Raw genomic sequence first — 18815 nt, forward strand, 5'->3', positions numbered from 1 at the left:
TCCGGGGCAGATACCTAGGAAGCGGTACAGTGACAGGCAAACAAAACAAGGCGCCAACGATCCACGGCGTGAGCGGCTATGAGAAGAGGTAATCAGGACGTGCGGCCGGGAGCTGCGGGTCCAGGCGAGTGGGTCGGGTGGGAAAGCGACGCGCGCTGTCACCTCACGGAACCCATTCACTTGCGCTCGGCCTCCGCACGCGCCTCTCACCCGAGTTTCCGCCGCGCTTCCCACATCACACTTGCTGCGCTGGTCCCCGCAGACCCGCGCCCCTCCGCGCGCGCATCCGCTTCCCTGTGGGTCCCGCTGGGCGTTCTCTGGACATCAGCAGCCCCATCAGCAGCTCTCCCGGTTCTCAGCCTTGGGCTTCCCGGCGCCAGTCTCTTTTCTTGGACCCCTCCCTCTTCCTGATCTGCGGACAGTTCTCTGCCATGGGGGCAGGATCACCGGCTTTAGGGACCTCGGTCTTTGGCCTGGGCTTCCCCGGACGACCGGTTCTTGATGTGAAACTCCAGCGGTTTTGCCCGTCTTGTGCATCCACCGGCGGGAAGGAGTATCAGATCCGAGAAGGTGTGGGTGAGCCGGAGGTCAGCAAAGATGCTCCCAGGTTGAAGGAACACAATGAAATTGGAAGCTAAATTGTGAAAAACGGGATGTAAGACCTGAAAGTTTTAAACGACCTTCCTCCTTGGAATGGGGGCGATGATTCCTTTAATCCCGGTTGACTGTGTTCTGCTCTCTGGAGCACACAGAGTAGCACACAGCACTGGGGAGGAAGGGAAGCAGAATTTGTGTGTTCATAGGTTTGGGACAGTGAAAATGGTCGGGACACACTGTCAGTGAATGTTAAGTTCTCCTGTGGCAGCCCAGGGGAAGGAAGCAAGGACTGTGGAGAAGATACTGGGGTGATGCTGGCTTGACTCCCTGTCTTCCCGGTCCTATAGCTTGTTGGGTTTGAGGGGTGTTGATACTCAGGACCTTCTTGCCTCCTAGGGTCTGTAGGGCGTAGGATAGGAGATCAAGAAACGTTGTGATGGCCCTCCTCCCAGTGTTCCTTTTGTCTGCTGAGGACACAGGCTAGAAGGCAGTTTGTAGAGAGTGGGGGTTTCGAGGGATTGCCCTGTGAGTCAGGAGTCTGGGCAGGTAGTGGGTTTACTTGCTGCTTGAAGGAGCTTCAAGGGAGGAACCAAAAGTGATTCCAGGTTTTCATGTGGGGACACCGAGGCACAGCCTAATAGGCAAAGAGCCCAGAAGGACCCAGGTGGGATCCACATGGGTACCTGGAGTCTCGCTCACCACCTCTCCATCCCTGGGCTCACTCACCTGCTCTGTCATAACCGTCTGCCTTGGACTGGGATTTATGCTAGGAAATGTGTCCCTGGCCTCCTCAGCACTGCAGTCTGAGGGGAGACAGACATCAGGCCATAGACGCTGAGGATTGAGCACTGTTAGGACAGAAAGAGCCCCATGGTAGTCCAGAGGAGAGGTACCCATGGATGTATGGACAGGGTTGCTGAAGGGACACTTTCAGGAAGAGGGGCACTGTAGGAACATGTGAGTCTGGAGCCTCAGTTCTGGTCCCTCTACCATGAGCAAGTGATTGCACAGCCTCAGTCCCAGTCCTGACTGAGGAGGAGGCAGTGCCAGGTGGCCTGGACAGCTTCTGTATCTTTCTGTCTAGGCGCTTTGCCGCTGGCCACTCAGGTCAACTTCTGGGTGCTTGCACTGCCCCCCAGCCACAAACTGGATTCCCCCAGTTATGGCATGTTCTATAATCCCTCTTAGACCCATCCAGGCCCCAGAATGTGTTACCCCCTTTATGGCTTACTCCTGGAAGTACTTTGGCCTTCCCTGTGGCTGAGCCACACTCCCAACTCAGGCTGTTTCTGCTGTCCTCCCCAGGTCTACAGAAGCATCCATACTATACATCGGAGGTGGCACAGCTCAGAAGGAAAGGGATCCTGGCAGTCGGGGGCCAGGGAATAGCAGAGGTCATAGTAAGTGTAGCAGTTTACAGCCCTACTTTAGGGAAGGTTTCCCCACAGTGACAGCTCTGTTCCTGCAGCAGAGGGCTTCCCAGCGAAGTTGCTACAACTTGGCTCTGGTCCACGGAATGTAGCAACTCTGCTCTGCTAGGGGAAGTTTTCCCCAGCAGAAAACTGTTACAGTCCTGCTCCTTTAGACTGTGCTTCTGACTTCCCTGGCAAAGTTGTAACAACTCGGCCTGCTAGGTGAAGGCTTCTCCAGAGAAAATGTTACAGTCCTGCTGTGCTATGCTCCAGAAAAAGAAGGTCTTCACCCAAACCTTCTTAAGAGATTTATTGGGAGGGAAGAATCCATGAGAGTGGCTGCCTCTACCAAGGTGGAAGAAGAGCAGCCAGAACCTGAACAGGCAGAGGGACTTGTATAGGGCTTCTTAGGGGTGGAGTTTTTCCAGGGAGAAGAGGGATTGGTTAGTTTAGTTTTTCTGGGGCAGAAATGGCTGACTTCAGGGCCAAACTGTGTTTCTTTCACTGGCCTTTTAAGGTTTTTGGCTCTAGTTTTGGGACCAGGGCATATTTCTTTCACAGACTCTGATTCTAGGGACAAAGTATTTTTCTTTGGCACTGGTTTCAGAGACAGGGTGCATTTCTTTGGGTCTGGGTTCGGGGCTAAAGCATTTCTTTCACTGGCGTGGGTCTCAGAACCAGGGTGTGTTTCTTTGGCTGGCCCTTTTACCCTACACACACTGCCACCTTGTCTCTGGGCAAAGTGCAGAACAGAGTGCTCCCTGTGCAGTGATCCTGGAGCACCTAATCATTGTGGAGAGTGTGTCCTTGGGTTTCAGTGGAAGTCCTTGTATGGCCTGCCCCACCACTGTTACTCCTCCCTGTCACTTCCCACCTCCAGGGGCAGCATTCTTTGGATGCTCCTCTGCCTCATGCTGAGATCACTCTTACCATTGTTTGTGCCCCAGGGACACTTACTTTTGGGGCACTTACTCTCCAGAAGCCTCCACTAACTCCACTAAGTCCATTAACTGGTCTCGGTCTAAGGTTGGTTCCTAGATCCCCAGCAGGATCTGGCTTCAAGACTGCAAAAGTTGCCTTCTAGTATGGCAGCATCCATGAAGTCAAGGGAGATGTCAACTCTGCACAGATGGTCAGGACAGCCAGCACGCAGGTAGCAGAGCAGAGTCTCAGCCTTGCTCAGCAGCCTTCCCCAAGAGGAGCAAAGGCCAGAACCATATCCTTTGGGCCCTTAACGCAGGGACAGGATATTCTGCAGTGTGTCAGACAGTTGAGTGGCACCTGCTGGCTGTGCTTTTTCAGTCCAAGGCTTTTATTTGGAAACTGTTTATTTTTATCTCAGGTCTTCTTGGTGCCTGCTGCTGACACACTACTAAGCAGTCTCTGGTCGTGTTGGTCAGAAAATTCTGGTCGAATGGTATCTTTGTTTTGGTGGGGTTTTTTTTTTTGTTTGTTTGTTTTGTTCTTTTCAGTTTTGTGAGACATGGTCTCCCTGTAAAGCCCAGGCAGGCCTGGACCTAGTTTCCCACTCAGACCTTTATGTGCTGGGATTGTACACGTGTGCTACCACAGTGTCTTCTTGTGCTGCAGGCCTTCTCAGAGCTTTGGGTGCGCTGACCTGGGTGTGGTGAGTGTGAGAAGCTGGCAAGGCAGGATGCTTCCCAAGCACTGACCAGGTGCACATGTGTAGGCCGAGGTTCTTCACCTGCACTTGGAAAAGGAGAAAGCAGTCAGTAAGTGCACAATTGAAGATCTGAGTCTCAGCCAGGTGGTGGTGACACTCGGGAGGCAGAGGCAGGCAGATCTCTGTGAGTTTAAGGTCAGCCTGGTCTACAGAGCAAGTTCCAGAAGACCCAGGGCTAAATAGTGAAACTCTGGCTTGAAAAACAAAAACAAAACCAAATAAGCAATAATAATAATAATAATAATAATAATAATAAAACAAATGAATAAAGACTTGAGTCTCTATTCAGATCTGGGCTAGGATCATAGCTGCCACATACTCACTTACCAACAGTGAATTTCTCTGAACTTTAAGTTACTCATTTCTTTTTTTTTTTTTTAAGAATTTTTTAGGTTTTCATTATTTGTTTATTTATTGAGAGGATCCCACCACATAGCCCTGGCTGATCTTGGGCTCACAGAGATCCACTTGCTTTAGGCTCCCAAGTGCCGAGATCAAAGACGTGCACCACCAAGCCAGCATTCCTCACTTTTGAGGTTCAGTTTAGTACCCAGCTCCCTGTAGGATGTTTTGAGAACACATTGGTGTGGGGAAGGCACTTAGGCTGCTTGCCCCAGGCTCCAAACCCCAAACTGGCCTGTTTAGAGACCGTCATGTAATTTGCAAAACAAACCCATGACGTTGATCTCATGTCCTGAATCTTGGCAATGGCCTTTGTCCCCTGTTGACGAAGGCTCAGCGTGAGCAGCATGTTGCAACCAGCACCTCAGGAAAGAAGGTGAGGTTGTGGGCTGGAGAGATGGCTCAGAGGTTAAGAGCACTGGCTGCTCTCCCAGAGGTCCTGAGTTCAATTCTCAGCAACCACATGGTGGCTCACAACTACCTGTAATGAGATTTGGCACTCTCTTCTGGCGTGCGGGCATACATGGAGACAAAATATTGTATACATAAAAAGAAATAAATAAATAAACCTTTTAAAAAAAAAGAAGATGAGGTTGTGAACTTGAACATGCACACTGCAGTCCTGGGGCTGGATCCTTTGCTTTCCCTGAGCCTCCTCCTCCTCAGTTCTCCCCAACAGCAGGCAGGAGACTCCAACCCCAACCTTTGAACAAACTTTTATCATGGGGTTCTTTCTTTCTTTCTTCTTTTTCTTTTTCTTTTTCTTTTTTGAGACTGGTTGTCATAGAACTCACTCTGTAGGCTGGCCTCTAACTCACTGCCAGCTGGTGACTTTTTTTCTTTAATACACAAGGTGATGCATGTTTGCTACTGGTTTCATACTATTTGACTATTTGGATTCTGGATATCAAAGTAAAGACTTCCCTGGCCTACTCGTCACATGTGGAATAGGGGATCAATCCTCTGTTGTGGTATGCTATCCTCCAGGCACGACCTGGGGTGACCATCTTGAAATCAGGGCAGCTGTGTCCCCCACAAGACTTACTCTACATTCCCTGATAGAAGTGAGGGGCGATCAGACCTTCATCTGATAGTCCAGTCACTCACTCCCCTCCATCCACACCATGTAGCCCTGCTGTGGCTGTAGGCTACTTTTCTTTCCTACCCACCAGTTCCCAAATAACTGACATGCAGACTTAATATTAATTATGAAGGGTCACCTGATTGCTCAGGCTTATTATTAACTAGCTCTTACAACATAAATCAATCCATTTATATTAATTTGCATTCTGCCACATGACATTACCTCTCTTTCATCTCATACCTCCTGTTTCCTTTCTGTGTCTTGCTGGTGACTCCTCTGACTCCACCCTTCTTACCAGTGTCCTGAGTCTGGTTCTCCCACCTAAACTTATCCTGTCCAGCTATTGGTCAGTCAGCTTATTTAGTAAACCAATCACAGCAACATATGTTCACACAGTGTAAAGGAATATTCCACATGTGGCAATCTTTGATCTCAAGAGGTGCTGCATTTGAAAGGATGTATAAGAGGACACTCCACAGCTTTCAAGCCAGCAGCTATCCTGCGATGCAAGAGCTCGCTCATGAGACTGTAAGCAGTCTCAGTAAACTCACCAGTTCACCATGCTGGACTCAGTGGAAGTTTCTTTGGTCTGTTGTTGCCCTTTTCTATCTGGCTTGAGTAGACACTTTCCCCAAGTGGGGCTGGAAAGAGTATCAGGCTTTCTTGAACCACCAGTGCCAAATCACAACATGGAGACTTATTAGTTATGCTCAGCTTTATCTTATATCTAATGCTTGTCCCACTAGCTCTTTTTTTTTTTTTTGAGGCAGGCTTGGAGCTTGTCCAGGAATTAGTTCTTGTAGTTGGCCTCAAACTCACAGAGATCCGCCTGCCTCTGCCTCCCGAATGCTGGGATTAAAAAAGGCGTGTACCACTGCTTGGCCTCCTTTTGCTCTTATAACTGATATTAACCTGTTTCTCTTCATCTACGTTTTGCCTTGGGGCTTTTTACCTTTTCTTTCATTCTGTAGTCCTACTTTCCTGCTTTCTCCATGTCTGCCTGAACCCCAGCATATCTCTCTTTCTCCCTCCTTCTCTCTTCTCCCTCAAGCCTAGATTCCTCCTGCTACTTACTCTCTGTCTGCCAGGCCCACCTAGCCCTCTATTGCCCAGCTATTGGCCATTCAGCTTTTTATTAGACCAGTCCGGTGCCTTAGGCAGGCAAGGTGAAACAAAAGTAACATCTTTACAAAGTTAAACAAATGCAGCGTAAACAAATGCAACACATCTTTACATAGTTAAAGTAGGATTCTACAACAGGAAAGATTGCTCTCCTGGTACATGAGTTCAGTTCCCAGCTCCCATGTCATGTGGCCTGTAACTTTAGCCCCAGGGCATCTGTCATCCTCTTTTGTTCTCTACAGGCAACTATACATATCACTTATGCATGCTAACACATACACATACATTGACAAGTATAAATCTTAAAGTCTCCCAACCTGAGCATGAACTCGGAAGTCAGAGATAGGTGTACCCTCAAGTTTTAGGCCAGCCTGGTCTACAGAGCCAGTTCCAGCACAGCCAGGGATATACAGAGAAACCTTGTTTCAGAAAACAAAACAAAACAAAAAAGTCTCCCCAGAAGAGTCCCACATCCCCGTCCCCAGTCCCCATCAGTTCCCTCTCTGCCTGTGTGCCTGCCTCACAAAAGTCAGGTGACCTGGGCGCTGCCAAAGGCAAAACAATAGCATCTGGAGCCCCTTCCCAGGCCAGGGCAGATAGAAGGCACATGCCGGCTGCAGCCCCCACCTTACCCCCAGAGTGGGCCTCACCCACTCAGCTGTGTGGAGGAAGTGGGAAAGGCCTGGCTGTGGCGCTGTCCTGTTCTTGTTTATGAGAACGGGGTCAGCAGTGGCGGCCCGCCTGTGGGAATTTCCTGTTGATCTCGTGGAGCTGTTCCTGGGAAGGGGAAGCCCGAGTCTGCCCTGCTGGTGCCGGTGGAGAGCAAGCAGCTGAAGCCTGTGTGTGACAGGACACAGTATACAGTGCCACCAAGTGCTGTCCTGCGGTGCGGCTTGGTGGTGGCTACAGGGACAGAAACCAGTTGGGTGGCCTGTGGGTCACTGCATGTGCCCAAGTGTGAGCCTCCCTGGACCTTCAGTGACATGTTGCCTGACTCAGTGTACTCTTGGCAGTGCCTGAAGGAAGGTTTGGGCCCTATTTTTGTTTTGTTTCATTTTGATTTTTCCAGACTGGGTTTCTCTGTGTAGTGTTAGCTGTCCTGGAACTTGCTCTGTAGACCAGATTGGCCTCAAACTCACAAGAGTTCGTCCTACCTCTGAGTGCTGGGATTAAAGGTGTGTGCCACCACTGCTCAGCTCGCTCGCTCTCTTTTGTGCATTGGGGTTTTGCCTACGTGTATATCTGTGTGAGGCTGTCAGATCCCCTGAAACTGGAGCTATAGACAGTTGTGAGCTGCCATGTGCGTGCTGGGAATTGAACTCTGGTCCTCTGGAAGAGCTGCCAGTACTCTTAATTTGGTCCTTATTGTTTTGGAATATTTGTGCTTTTAATTTTGAAGCTGAACAGGCTAAAAGGGGGAATGTCCTGTGTCTGTCCCCTCCCCTATCCTCCTCACCCCCGTGGCCTGGGTGCACACTTGATCTTGCAGGCTCTACAATGGCATGGCTGTCAGCTGTCCAGAGAAAGGCTCTCTCCCCTGTACCTGCCTGTCTCTGCAGGTAGGCGGGCTGCTTAGAGCAATGGCCAGACATGCACCCTGCACTCAGGTCCAGAAGCTGCCTTTGACTAGTGGAGATGGGTAGAAGCTTCTCTTGGAGCCTCAAGGTGGGGTATGTGTGTGCGGGTTTTTTTTTGTTGTTGTTGTTGTTTGGTTGGTTGGTTGGTTTTTTTTGTTTTGTTTTGTTTTTATGAATTGGGTACACTGAGTATTGATTAGCATTTAAAAAGAAGAAGGGCTGGAGAGATGGCTCAGTGGTTAAGAGCACTAGCTGATCTTCTAGAGATCATGAATTCAAATCCAGCAACCATACATATGGTGACTCTCAACCATCCCTAATGAGATCTGGTGCCTTTTCTAGCCTGTAGGCATACATGCAGGCAGAACACTGTATATATAATAAATAAATAAATCTTTTTTTTTTTAAAAAAAGCCTAACTTCTGAAATACATTACAGATAGGAAACATTTTATATATATTTCACAGTAGCATAAAACCATCTGGGAGTGGGACAAGGGACTGGCTGTAACCAGGATAGAGAGGGTGCGGCATGGGCAAAGCCAATCTTGGGGCCTGAGCTCTGCCTTCACCTGGAGCGTCTCATCTCTGGCCCAGGTATGGATTCATCCTGCACCAAACACACCAGTTCTCCCATCTGCACCTCTCAGCCCATCCTCCCCTTCATAAAACAGACGCCATTGGGCTGGAGAGATGACTCAGTGGTTAAGAGCATTGCCTGCTCTTCCAAAGGTCCTGAGTTCAATTCCCAGAATGGCTCACAACCATCTGTAATGAGATCTGGTGCCCTCTTCTGGCCTGCAGACATACACACAGACAGAATATTGTATACATAATAAATAGGTAAATATTTGGGGGGAACAAAAAAGACGCTGTTCTTTGGATGGTACAGCTGATGAAGGTGGAGTCTGGAATGACCACTAGGCCTAGGGGAGGCAGAAGTTCATTTCGAAAGTTCATGAGGCCCATAGTTTCAGTTTCCCACAGGGTGCAGGTGCGGTGTGTCAGTGCACCATGTGACCAAATCGCCCCAGGAACAGCGACTAGGAGACAAGTCTGACTCTCGGGATCAGGAGTGGTGATCCGGCAAGTGGGGCAGGCTCTGTCAACTGTGGAGCTGCTGGCTGTGGTGGGGCAGCATGGGGAGGAGGCTGTCCACACTATGGCCAATAAAGAAGCAGTGAGCTGGCTCTATGAATTTAGGTCAGCCAGGTCTACATAGCGAGTTCTAGGACAGCCAGGTCTATGTAGAGAGACCCTGTCTGTTTCATAAAGAAAAGCAAAACAAAGACAGAAAAAGCATCAAGCTAGGCTGGAGAGAGATGGCTCAGCAGTTAAGTGTCTTTGCTACTGTTGCAGAGGACAGAGGTTTGGTTCCCAGCACCCAAGTGGCAGCTCATAACCGTCTGCACCATAGTTCTAGGGGCTCTGATGTCCACCTCTGGTGTCACTGCACACATAGCTACACATACATGCATGCAAGCAAGCAAAACATGCATACACACAAAGAAAAATAGATCTTTGGAGTCAGGTAGAGGTGGAGCGTACCTCTAATCCCAGAACTTGGGAGGCAGAGGCAGGTGGATCTCTGTGTTCAAGGCCAGCCTGGTCTACAGAGTGAGTTCCAGGTCAGCCAGGGCTACACAAAGAAACCCTGTCTCAAAAAAATTAAAACAAACAAACAAATAATAAGTAAATCAATCAATCAGTCTTTGGGCTGGACATGGTGGTACATACCTTTATGCCAGCACTCCTTTTCTGCTCAGACTGTACTGTCTTCAAATACCATTTCACTTCACCTTCCAATTCTTACAAACCTGGCTAACGCTGGAACCATCCCCAGCCTGAAGCTCTGCTGTCTCGAACCTTCCTCTTCCAAACAAATTAGTCTATCCTTTCAGTCAACCCAATTTTCAGAACATGGGCAGAATGGAGACAAGTTCTTTGCCAGAGCATAACCAAGGTGCTTCTCAGTGAAGTGACCAACAGTGTTTCTAGAAGCATCCCTAGACTGCACGCTAGGTGGCACTCATGCCATCCCAGAGTGTAGCTCACAGCTTCAACCTTTCCACACTGCTTGCTCCTTCAGACCAGTTCCAAAGGTCAGTTTATCACAGCACCATTCTACAGACAGTACCAGCCCTCTGAGTTGGTTGTTTGTGTTGTTGGGACTAAAATAACACACAGAACAACGGGGGGGAAGGCGGTTATTGTGGGTCAGGGTTTTATAGCAGAAAAGCACAGTGGAGCAGCAGCAGCCCTGATGCAAAGACATTTCCCACTGTGACAGATGAGAAAGCTGGTGTGTGCATGCGTGCGCGGGGGTGTGGGGGTGTGGGATGTAGATGTGGGTGCATGGGACATATGGCAAAGCTACAGAGAAACCCTGTCTCGAAAGACAAAAAAAAAAGCCTTTCCTGTATAGCCGTGATGTCATACCACTTTAACCCCAGCACTTCGGAGGCAGAGGCAGGAGGATCTCTGTGAGTTCCAGGGAGCCTACATAGTGAGACCCCATCTCACAAAACTAACAAATATCTTCTAGAACCTCCCAAATGACCCCAGGAACTGGGAAACCAGCACGACAAGCATGAGTCTGTGAAGGGCACTTCAGACTCAGTGACAGGCCGCGGGAATGCTGGCTATCGTGCCCGGCCCAGCCAGTGTGCACAGAGACAGATAGGAGGAAATGAGAGGGCAGTCTGTATAGCAAGCCAGGGCAGAGCCAAAGGGAAATAAACCACAGAATCCAGGATCTACATGGGGTGACTTAGAGATAATGGGCCAGCTCTTCACTGAATGGGCAGAAATGTAATAAGTCTTTCTGACCCACCAGACAACTCCCAAATAAGGACATGAGGAGACTTATTATTAATTATGAAAGATTGGCATTAACATAGGCTTTTTAAAGCTAGCCTAACTTTTAAATTAACCCATTTTTATTAATGTACATTCCTGCTTCTTCTGTGTCTCCAGGAGTCTCTGGTAAGCCTAGATTCGTCTCCTAATCCCTCCCTCTCTGCCTTGAAGTCCCGCCTTAACATCAGCTCTTTATGACACCAATCACAGCAATGTATCTTCACACAGTGTACCAATATCCCACAACATAAAAAGGCCAGACCTAGAGAGGCTAGAACTCCTGCCAGCAAACATGAGCCAACCCGGCCTCTGTTAGCAAATTAGAAATGGGCTCCTCCCACTCAAAGCCTGGCTGTCTCAAAAAGGAAACAAAATGCAACAGTAATGCTAAAAGTTGGAGAGATGGCAGTTGAACTGTTAAGATCCCTGGCTGTTTTTCTCAAGGGTAATGGTTCAATTCCCAGCACCCACATGGTGGCTCATAGCCATCTGTAGCTCCAGTTCCAGGGGATCCAACACCCTTTGCTGGTCTCCATACGCAACTGGGTACATAGACATAAATTCAGGCAAAATGTCCATACACAAAAAAATAAAACAGTAAAGCTAAGCTGGGCTGTGGCAGCACATGACTTTAATCCCAGCACTTGGAAGGCTGCGGCGGGAAGATCTCTGTGAGTTGGAGGTCAGCCTGATATACAGGACAGCCAGAGCTGTTACATGGAGAAACCCTGTCTTGAAAAACCACAAAAAACAAACAAACAAAAAATAGTAAAGCTAGTGGGGGTGGTGGGGTGGTGGCGCACGCCTTTAATCCCAGTACTCGGAAGGCAGAGGCAGGCGGATTTCTGAGTTCGAGGCCACCCTGGTCTACAAGAGCTAGTTCCAGGACAGGCTCTAGAAACTACAGGGAAACCCTGTCTCGAAAAAAAAAAAAAAAAAAAAAAAAAAAGTAAAGCTAACTGGAATTTACTATATCTACTATAAATTTATTTATTTGTTTATTTATTTATTTATTTGAGACAAGGTGTCTCTGTGTAGTCCTGGCTGGCCTGGAACTCTGTGCAGACCAGGCCTTGAACCCAAAGAACCCACCTGCCTCTGCCTTTCAAGTGCTAGGGGTAACCTACCATATATTTAAGCGTGTACAGCCATGCACTAGCTTCACTTGTAGGAACTTAATGGCATAGAAACACACATGTGTACAAAGATGGCATCACTTGTGATAGGAGACATGGGAAGTTGTCCAGTAGTTAGGACTTCATCAGTAAACCATGGCACACTTAGAATATAAACAGTCATTACGTCAGGCGGTGGTGGTGCACGCCTTTAATGTCAGCACTCAGGAGGCAGAGGCAGGCAGATCTCTGTGAGTTCGAGGTCAGCCTGGTCTACAGACTGAGTTCCAGAACAGGCTCCAAAGCTACAAAGAAACCCTGTCTCGAATCTCGAAAAATAAAAAAATACACACACACACACACACATTAAAAGCTGTGAGGGGCTGCAGCACATGGATGTGTAGGCAGACTTTTCTGTCTCACCCGCCAGATCCCAAATAACCACAAAGAAACTCAGCCAATAGCTTAGGCTTATTATTAACTAGCTCTTTCAACTTACTAACCCATATGTCTTACTATGCTCTACCATGTGGCAGAGCAGGGTGTGTTCATCTCCTGCTTTCTCCTTCCCAATGTTCTCTCGATCCGCCTCTCTTGCTTAACTTCTTTCTGCCTAGCTGTTGGCCAGTTGCCTCTTTATTAAACCAGTGAGATTAAAACATCTTCACAGTGTACACAAGGATTATTCCACAGCAGGTTGTGCTTGGCATGCCCACGGCACTGGGCTGAATCCTTAGCACTGAAAACAGTATCCAGGATACACTGCTTAGCAAAATAAGTCACACATTATGGACTGCATGAATTTGTTTAGGAAGGATAATAATATATATATGTTGCAATGAATGTTGAAAAATTCCCTCTAGGCCATATTTCTGCTCAGCAAGCTTCTAATCCACGCTGGCAACTCTCTACTGTGTGTTCCTTACCAAACAACTCGGTTCAGCGTCTAATGCAGCCTGCAGCCCTCTTTCAGGGCTTGAGGTGTCATCTTCTCTATGAAGCTTCCCTAGTTTACCCCGTCCGTCCAGGTCTTATTTGGGTCTTTTTTGTTTGTTTGTTTGTTTGTTTGTTTGTCTGTTTTGTTTCCTTCTCAAAGGAAAAAGAGTCAATGTCTGGAAAGGAAGAAAAGGCTGAAAGCTTCACTACGTAGTTTTAAAGTTGATTAAAATATCGATGTGACTAGCTGAAGGGTAAGTGCGTAGATTCAGCGAACAATTGACAGCCCAGAAACTCTTATACTGATGGTCAATTGTCACAGCAAAAGGGGGCGGAGATTATTCAGGGAGCGAAGAATAATCTGTACAGTTTGTGTATCTTATCAGTCAGCTGGTGCACAAATCACTGATACCACGTCCACATCTACAGCTACAAAAACGCCCGGTGTTCATTGCTGTCCTCCCTGACTTTTCTTCTTTCAAGTAAGGATGTACTCGAGAACACGGAACACTTCGCTTTAATGGCTAAACAATTTACCAACGTATGGATCACTACAGTTAGCCTGTGAACTTTAAGGACCCAGGAGGACCCACACAGATGAAGAGCTGGAGCGAATGACCAGGAGACGTAGATCCACCGCAGCTCAGCTCAGAATTCACTGTCAGCTCGGCTTCCACTGCTTTTACGGGACGACAGTCGCAGTCGGGATGAGTGTGGAAAAGGAGTGAGCGCCGGTCGGTTAGCAGCAGCCCTCAAGTTACGTGCGCGGGCACCTGCAACTTTTTGGGCAGCTACGCAGCAAACGAACAGGACTAAAGGGTTGAAGACTATGGCACAATGTTTATCGGAACACGAACAACGATAGTGAGCTGCTACTTTCGTCCTCTCAGGTCATTTCGCCGCTCTCGCAGTAGCAGCACACCCCTCAGGTTGCAGGGATCCCTGTCCCTTTAAGAGGGCTGAACTTCGCTCCGTTACTTCCGCCTGAAGTGGCTTGGCGCAGGCGCGTTGGCGAGAGTAGGGCGAAGCCATGGGACGCTTTCCCCTTTACAGACATGGTAACGCCCTGGCGGTCGCGGGCTCTCCCGGCCGTGACGTCACTTCCGGGGCGGAGGAGGGCGAGTGGTGCAGTGAGGGACAAACAAAAGGAGGGCGCCGGAGGAGCGCGGCGTCCGGCGGCGGGACTGTGTGGCGGAGGGCCGGGGCTGCCTGCCGGGTGGCTGTGAGCGGCGAGCTCAGGTGAGTGGGTCGGGTGGGGGATGAGACACGCGCTGTCACTTCACGGAACCCACCCTGACGTGCGCCCCGCCTCCGCAACTCCTGGGCGGCTCTCGCTGCCCGCGGGCGCCGGCCAGCCAGGCCCTGCGCCGCCGCTGCCCTCCGCTTCGCCCGGCCTCCCGCGGGCGCCGCTCCCGACCCCACCCTCCTGGCCATGCCGCTGCGCGCGAGCCCCCTCCCGGGCACCCTGTGCTCCGCGCGCGCCTCTCACCCGAGTTTCCGCCGCGCTTCCCACATCACACTTGCTGCGCTGGTCCCCTCAGACCCGCGCCCCTCCGCGCGCGTGTCCGCTTCCCTGTGGGTCCCGCTGGGCGTTCTCTGGACAGCACCCCCATCAGCAGCTCTCCCGGTTCTCAGCCTTAGGCTTCCCGGCGCCAGTCTCTTTCCTTGGACCCCTCCCTCTTCCTGATCAGCGGACAGTTCTCTGCCATGGGGGCAGGATCACCGGCTTTAGGGACCTCGGCCTTTGGCCTGGGGTTCCCCGGACCACCGGTTCTTGATGTGAAACTCCAGTTGGTTCTGCCGCTGTCTGTGCATCCACTGGCGGGAAGCAGTATCAGATCCGAGAAGGTGTGGGTGAGCCAGAGGTCAGCAAAGATGCTCCCAGGCTGAAGGAACAGCTCAGAGAGCTGTTTTTTGGGCTTCTTCTTGTTGTTGTTATTGCTTGTATTTTGAAACAGGGTCTCATTATGTAGCCTTGGCTGTCCTTTAACTCTGTGTAGACCAGGCTAGCCTCGAACTCACAGATTAGTCTGCCTCTGCTTCCTGAGTGCTGGGTAAAGACGTGGGCCATCCAGCTCTGCTTGAACCCTGGGTTCTTGAACCTGCTTTGGTGAGGATTCCTCCCTTTCTTTAGGACTGGAGTAAACCAAGCTGGGCTGGTTCCCTTCTGATGCACTCACTGCCTTTTCTGGGAAGGACACGCGGATTGAATGAGGGATGGGTGTTAGCCTTTTCCTGATGGGAACCAGGCTGACATAGTGGTAGTTGTAGGGCAGCCGTACTTACACTGCCTCCTCTTCCCCTGTCCACTAGGATACCTTTAAGAATGGGGTGTGTGAGGACAGGGGACCTTGTGCACTGAGTCTTGGAGACAGAAATGAGTAGCCAGAGGCTCCAAGGTCCTTTTCTACTTTGCAAGTGTGTCAGTGGTACCTTTAACCCTGCCATTTGTGTTCTGCCCTCTGGAGCAGGCTCACCAGCAGACAGATACTGCAGAAAGAATAGGTTGCCTGTTGGGGGTAGGAGAGTGGGAGTGTATTCAGAAGCCCAGGGATGGTGCCAGTGGGCTAGGCCATTCACGCTGTTTCCTTGATGAAGGTCATGCTCTCTGTGGCTGTCTGGAGCAGGCAAGGACAGAGGAGTGGCGCTGGAGGACGCTTCCTGGAGCGTGTGTGATGGGGTCCAATGCTCCACGTTGTTTTGAGGATGGTATACAAGAGCAGAGACCAGAGAAGAATTTGACATCCCCCCATCGACCTCCCACAATTTGTTCTCTGTGCCGAAGGCATACTTGCTATGATGAAGTTTCCTTGCAAATTTGAATGGCCTTTGTGGATGGTGTGGGCTCCTGAGAATCATCCTAATGGAGCAGAACCCCAGCTTGCTGCCTGGAAGACTTGGAACCAGCCAGGTCACTCACCTGAGACTGTAAATGGTTCCAGGTTTTTACATAGAGACACCGAGGCACAGGTTGACCAGCATAACTGATAACTCAGGAGGAATAAGTGCAGACATTGACTATAGACAGTAGTGGTCCTGATACAGCCTAGAGGAAGGAGGAGGGAGCCTGTAGTTAGTGAGCAGGCTGCCCAGTGTACATGTCCTTCAAGAAGGGATTAGAAATGTCAGTGAGTCCAGAGTCCTACTTTAGTCGTGACCGTGAAGTGGGCAAGCTACTGTCTAGCATCAGCCGTGTCCCAGCCCTGTCTGAGACAGAGGGTGGGGCACAGGTGGCCTGGGTGGCCTCTGCTCCTTCCTGGCTCTGGGTGCTTTACTGTATGGTCACATGTAGGTTGCTGGGTGCTTGCCTGTCTTGTCTTCCTATGGCTTGGAAGACTGTGTTTGACCTCATGCCTACAAGTTGACAGGTGCTCCCCAACCCCTTAGACCTATCTAGGTCCTGCTGTCTGCTGTTTCCTTCCTGGATAACTCCTACTAATGATTTAACTCCCTCACAGCTGGGCCACACTCCCGTCCTGGGCTGCTTTTGCTGTCTTCTAAGTCTGGAGTGGCACCCACACTCCTCTCTCACACTGCCAACTTGTCTCTGGTAAGCCGTGCAGAGCACGGTGTCCCGTGGGTAGGTGAGCGCTTGCTCATTGTGGAGAGCTAAGTGGCAATCCTTGTCTTGCCTGGCTCACCCCTTGCCACTCCTCTCTCTCTCTCCACTTCCCACCTCCAGGGCTAGTTGTGACCAAAGACTAGCTTGTAGCATCTTGCCCACCTCTTCTCTCCTGCCAGTGAATACATGCTCTGCCTCCAGCCTGGATCATTCTTCTACTCCTCATACCCAGGGGTCACCAGAAACCTGCTCTTCTAGGATTCTGTACCAACCAACCCCTCAGGGCTGGGTTGGGCTGGGCCTGATCTCCAGCAAGGGCCTTGCCTCGAGATTGAAACTGCTGCCTTGGGGGTTCTTTGGAGACCAGGATCTGTGCAGCAGGTGCTCCTGTTGCCCTGGAGCCCTTTATAGGCCCTGGCAGTATCTCCAGGCTCTCTAAAAAACGGTGGCCTGGTGAAAGTATTTCTGAGACCTACAGATGTACCTATTGACTGTAGCTCTTAACTTCCTAGGGCAGCAGCAGCGTCCATGGAGCAAAAGGAATGCCAGGACCCTGTGCATCCAGACAGGGACCAGCCTCAGCACCAGCAGCCAACACGAAGATAGCAGAGCCACCTCAGGGTAAGGACCTCTTCAGACTTTCTGTACTGCCTCTCTCAGGCAGATAGCATGGCCCATGCCTCCATTTTCATAGTCCTTAGTCCTATAGGATCCAGGGCATCTGAGTGATCCTTGCTTGTTCTGCCTTGGTGTTTTTTTTTTTTTTTTAATATATTTATTTATTTATTATGTATACAATATTCTCTCTGCCCGAAGACCAGAACAGGGCACCAGACCTGATTACAGATGGTTGTGAGCCACCATGTGGTTGCTGGGAATTGAACTCAGGACCTTTGGAAGAGCAGGCAATGCTCTTAACCACTGAGCCATTTCTCCAGCCCCTGCCTTGGTGTTTTTATTTTTGTTTCAGTAGTGGGAATTGAATCCAGGGCCTCATATGGGTTAGACAAGTGCTCTATCTTTAAGTGACTTCCTAGACTCAGCGTGTCCGAGGTTGACCTTGAACTCCTGATCTTCTGCCTGTGTCTCCCAGTACTGGATTAGAGGCACATACCACCAGTCTGGGGTAATGCAGTGGTGGGATAGGACCCCAGCTCTTTGTATACAAGGCAAGCACTGCCAGCCCTCGCCCCCAAGCTTTATCCTTAGTCCTTGTTTCACTTTTGTGTTCAGGCAGGGTCTTGCTAAGCTGCCAGGCCAGACCTTGAACTCCCAGTTGTGCTTCAGCTCCTGTGAGAGGCCCAGCTGGTGTATTCTTTGAACCCAGTGCTATTGCACTGAGCCTCTGATTGTCTTCCTCCCCACAGATCTTATTAGTGTGGATAGCTAGTGACACATTTCCCAAGATGTGTTCCTTTGGACACGACCCTTTTGGTCCCAGGAGTTAGATAATTCTGCAGCTGCTGCAGGACTTTGAGAGCCTTGAGCATGATGGGCTGAGCAGTCCTCGTACTGAAGTGGTCACATACCTATCTGTTGGAGGTGGAGGTCCCTTCTAGGTCTTCTTTGTAGACAGTTTTTCTTTTTTCTTTTCTTTTTTTTTTCTTTTTGAGGCAAGGTGTTTATATAGCTCAGACTTGGTAGGTAGCTGAGGATGGTCTCCTACCTCCTGAGTGCCAGGATTACAGACCTGTTTTGCACAATTAATAAAAACTTAGAGATATAAATTGTTCAACCTAAGCCAAGTGGTGGTGGCACACCTCTTTAATCTCAGCACTCGGGAGGCAGAGGCAGGCGGATCTCTGTGAGTTCGAGGCCAGCCTGGTCTACAAGAGCTAGTTCCAGGACAGGCTCCAAAGCTACAGAGAAAAACCAAAAAAAAAAAAAAAAAAAAAAAGTTCAACCTGAAGGTTGTAAGTTCCAGGACAGCCAGGGCTACATAGAGAGACATGGTCTCAAAAATAACAACAAAAGCAACTGGAAAAAGAAAAAAAGAAAAAAAAAAAAACTGGAAAAAGGGTGCAGGGAGCTCATTGATGTTGTTAGCATAAAGATTAGATTCCTAGCAGTCCTCCCAAACAGGTGGTGATGACAGTAACATGTCCCTCCCTTTAGAACCTTTCGAGAACTTAGCAGAGTGTGTCTCAGAAAGTATTCTGTGCTTAGAGCTGGCCTGTGTTGAGACTGCTGTGCAGCCTGCAGAACACTCTGTGTGCAACAGGATCTCGGGATTCCTTGCCACAGCTCAAGCAGTGTTAACCCACAGAGAAACTGAGGCTCAGAGCCAGGAAGCAACCTGCTGAAACTACTCATGAAGGATGGTGATGTGATTTGAACTCAGATCCTGTAACTCTGGGTCTGGTCCTTTTTGCTTGTCTCAGTCTTCCAACTTCTGTCTATGCCTCAGCTTTTCCTGGAGGAATACAAGAGCCCCTTACCCCAGCCCTAGCCTGGACTTTAAGGAAA

At 49.7% G+C, this 18815-nt stretch overlaps 1 protein-coding gene across 2 annotated transcripts in view; it reads left to right on the forward strand.

The window, feature by feature from the left end:
* Window positions 1–9: 9 nt before the first annotated feature.
* Window positions 10–18815, forward strand: part of Lrrc8a (leucine rich repeat containing 8 VRAC subunit A) — a 43943-nt gene continuing 25137 nt past the window's right edge. Inside the window, exons 1-2 of one of the 2 annotated variants that reach the window (XM_038336870.2) lie at window positions 10–88; window positions 16862–16970. The gene's annotated coding sequence lies outside the window, so the exon portion shown is untranslated. Of the gene's footprint in view, window positions 89–13163; window positions 14027–16861; window positions 16971–18815 lie in introns of those variants that run through there. The other variant, XM_038336869.2, reaches the window with a different exon arrangement.

Source organism: Arvicola amphibius, chromosome 7, assembly GCF_903992535.2.
Source record: "Arvicola amphibius chromosome 7, mArvAmp1.2, whole genome shotgun sequence".
NCBI lineage: Eukaryota > Metazoa > Chordata > Mammalia > Rodentia > Cricetidae > Arvicola > Arvicola amphibius.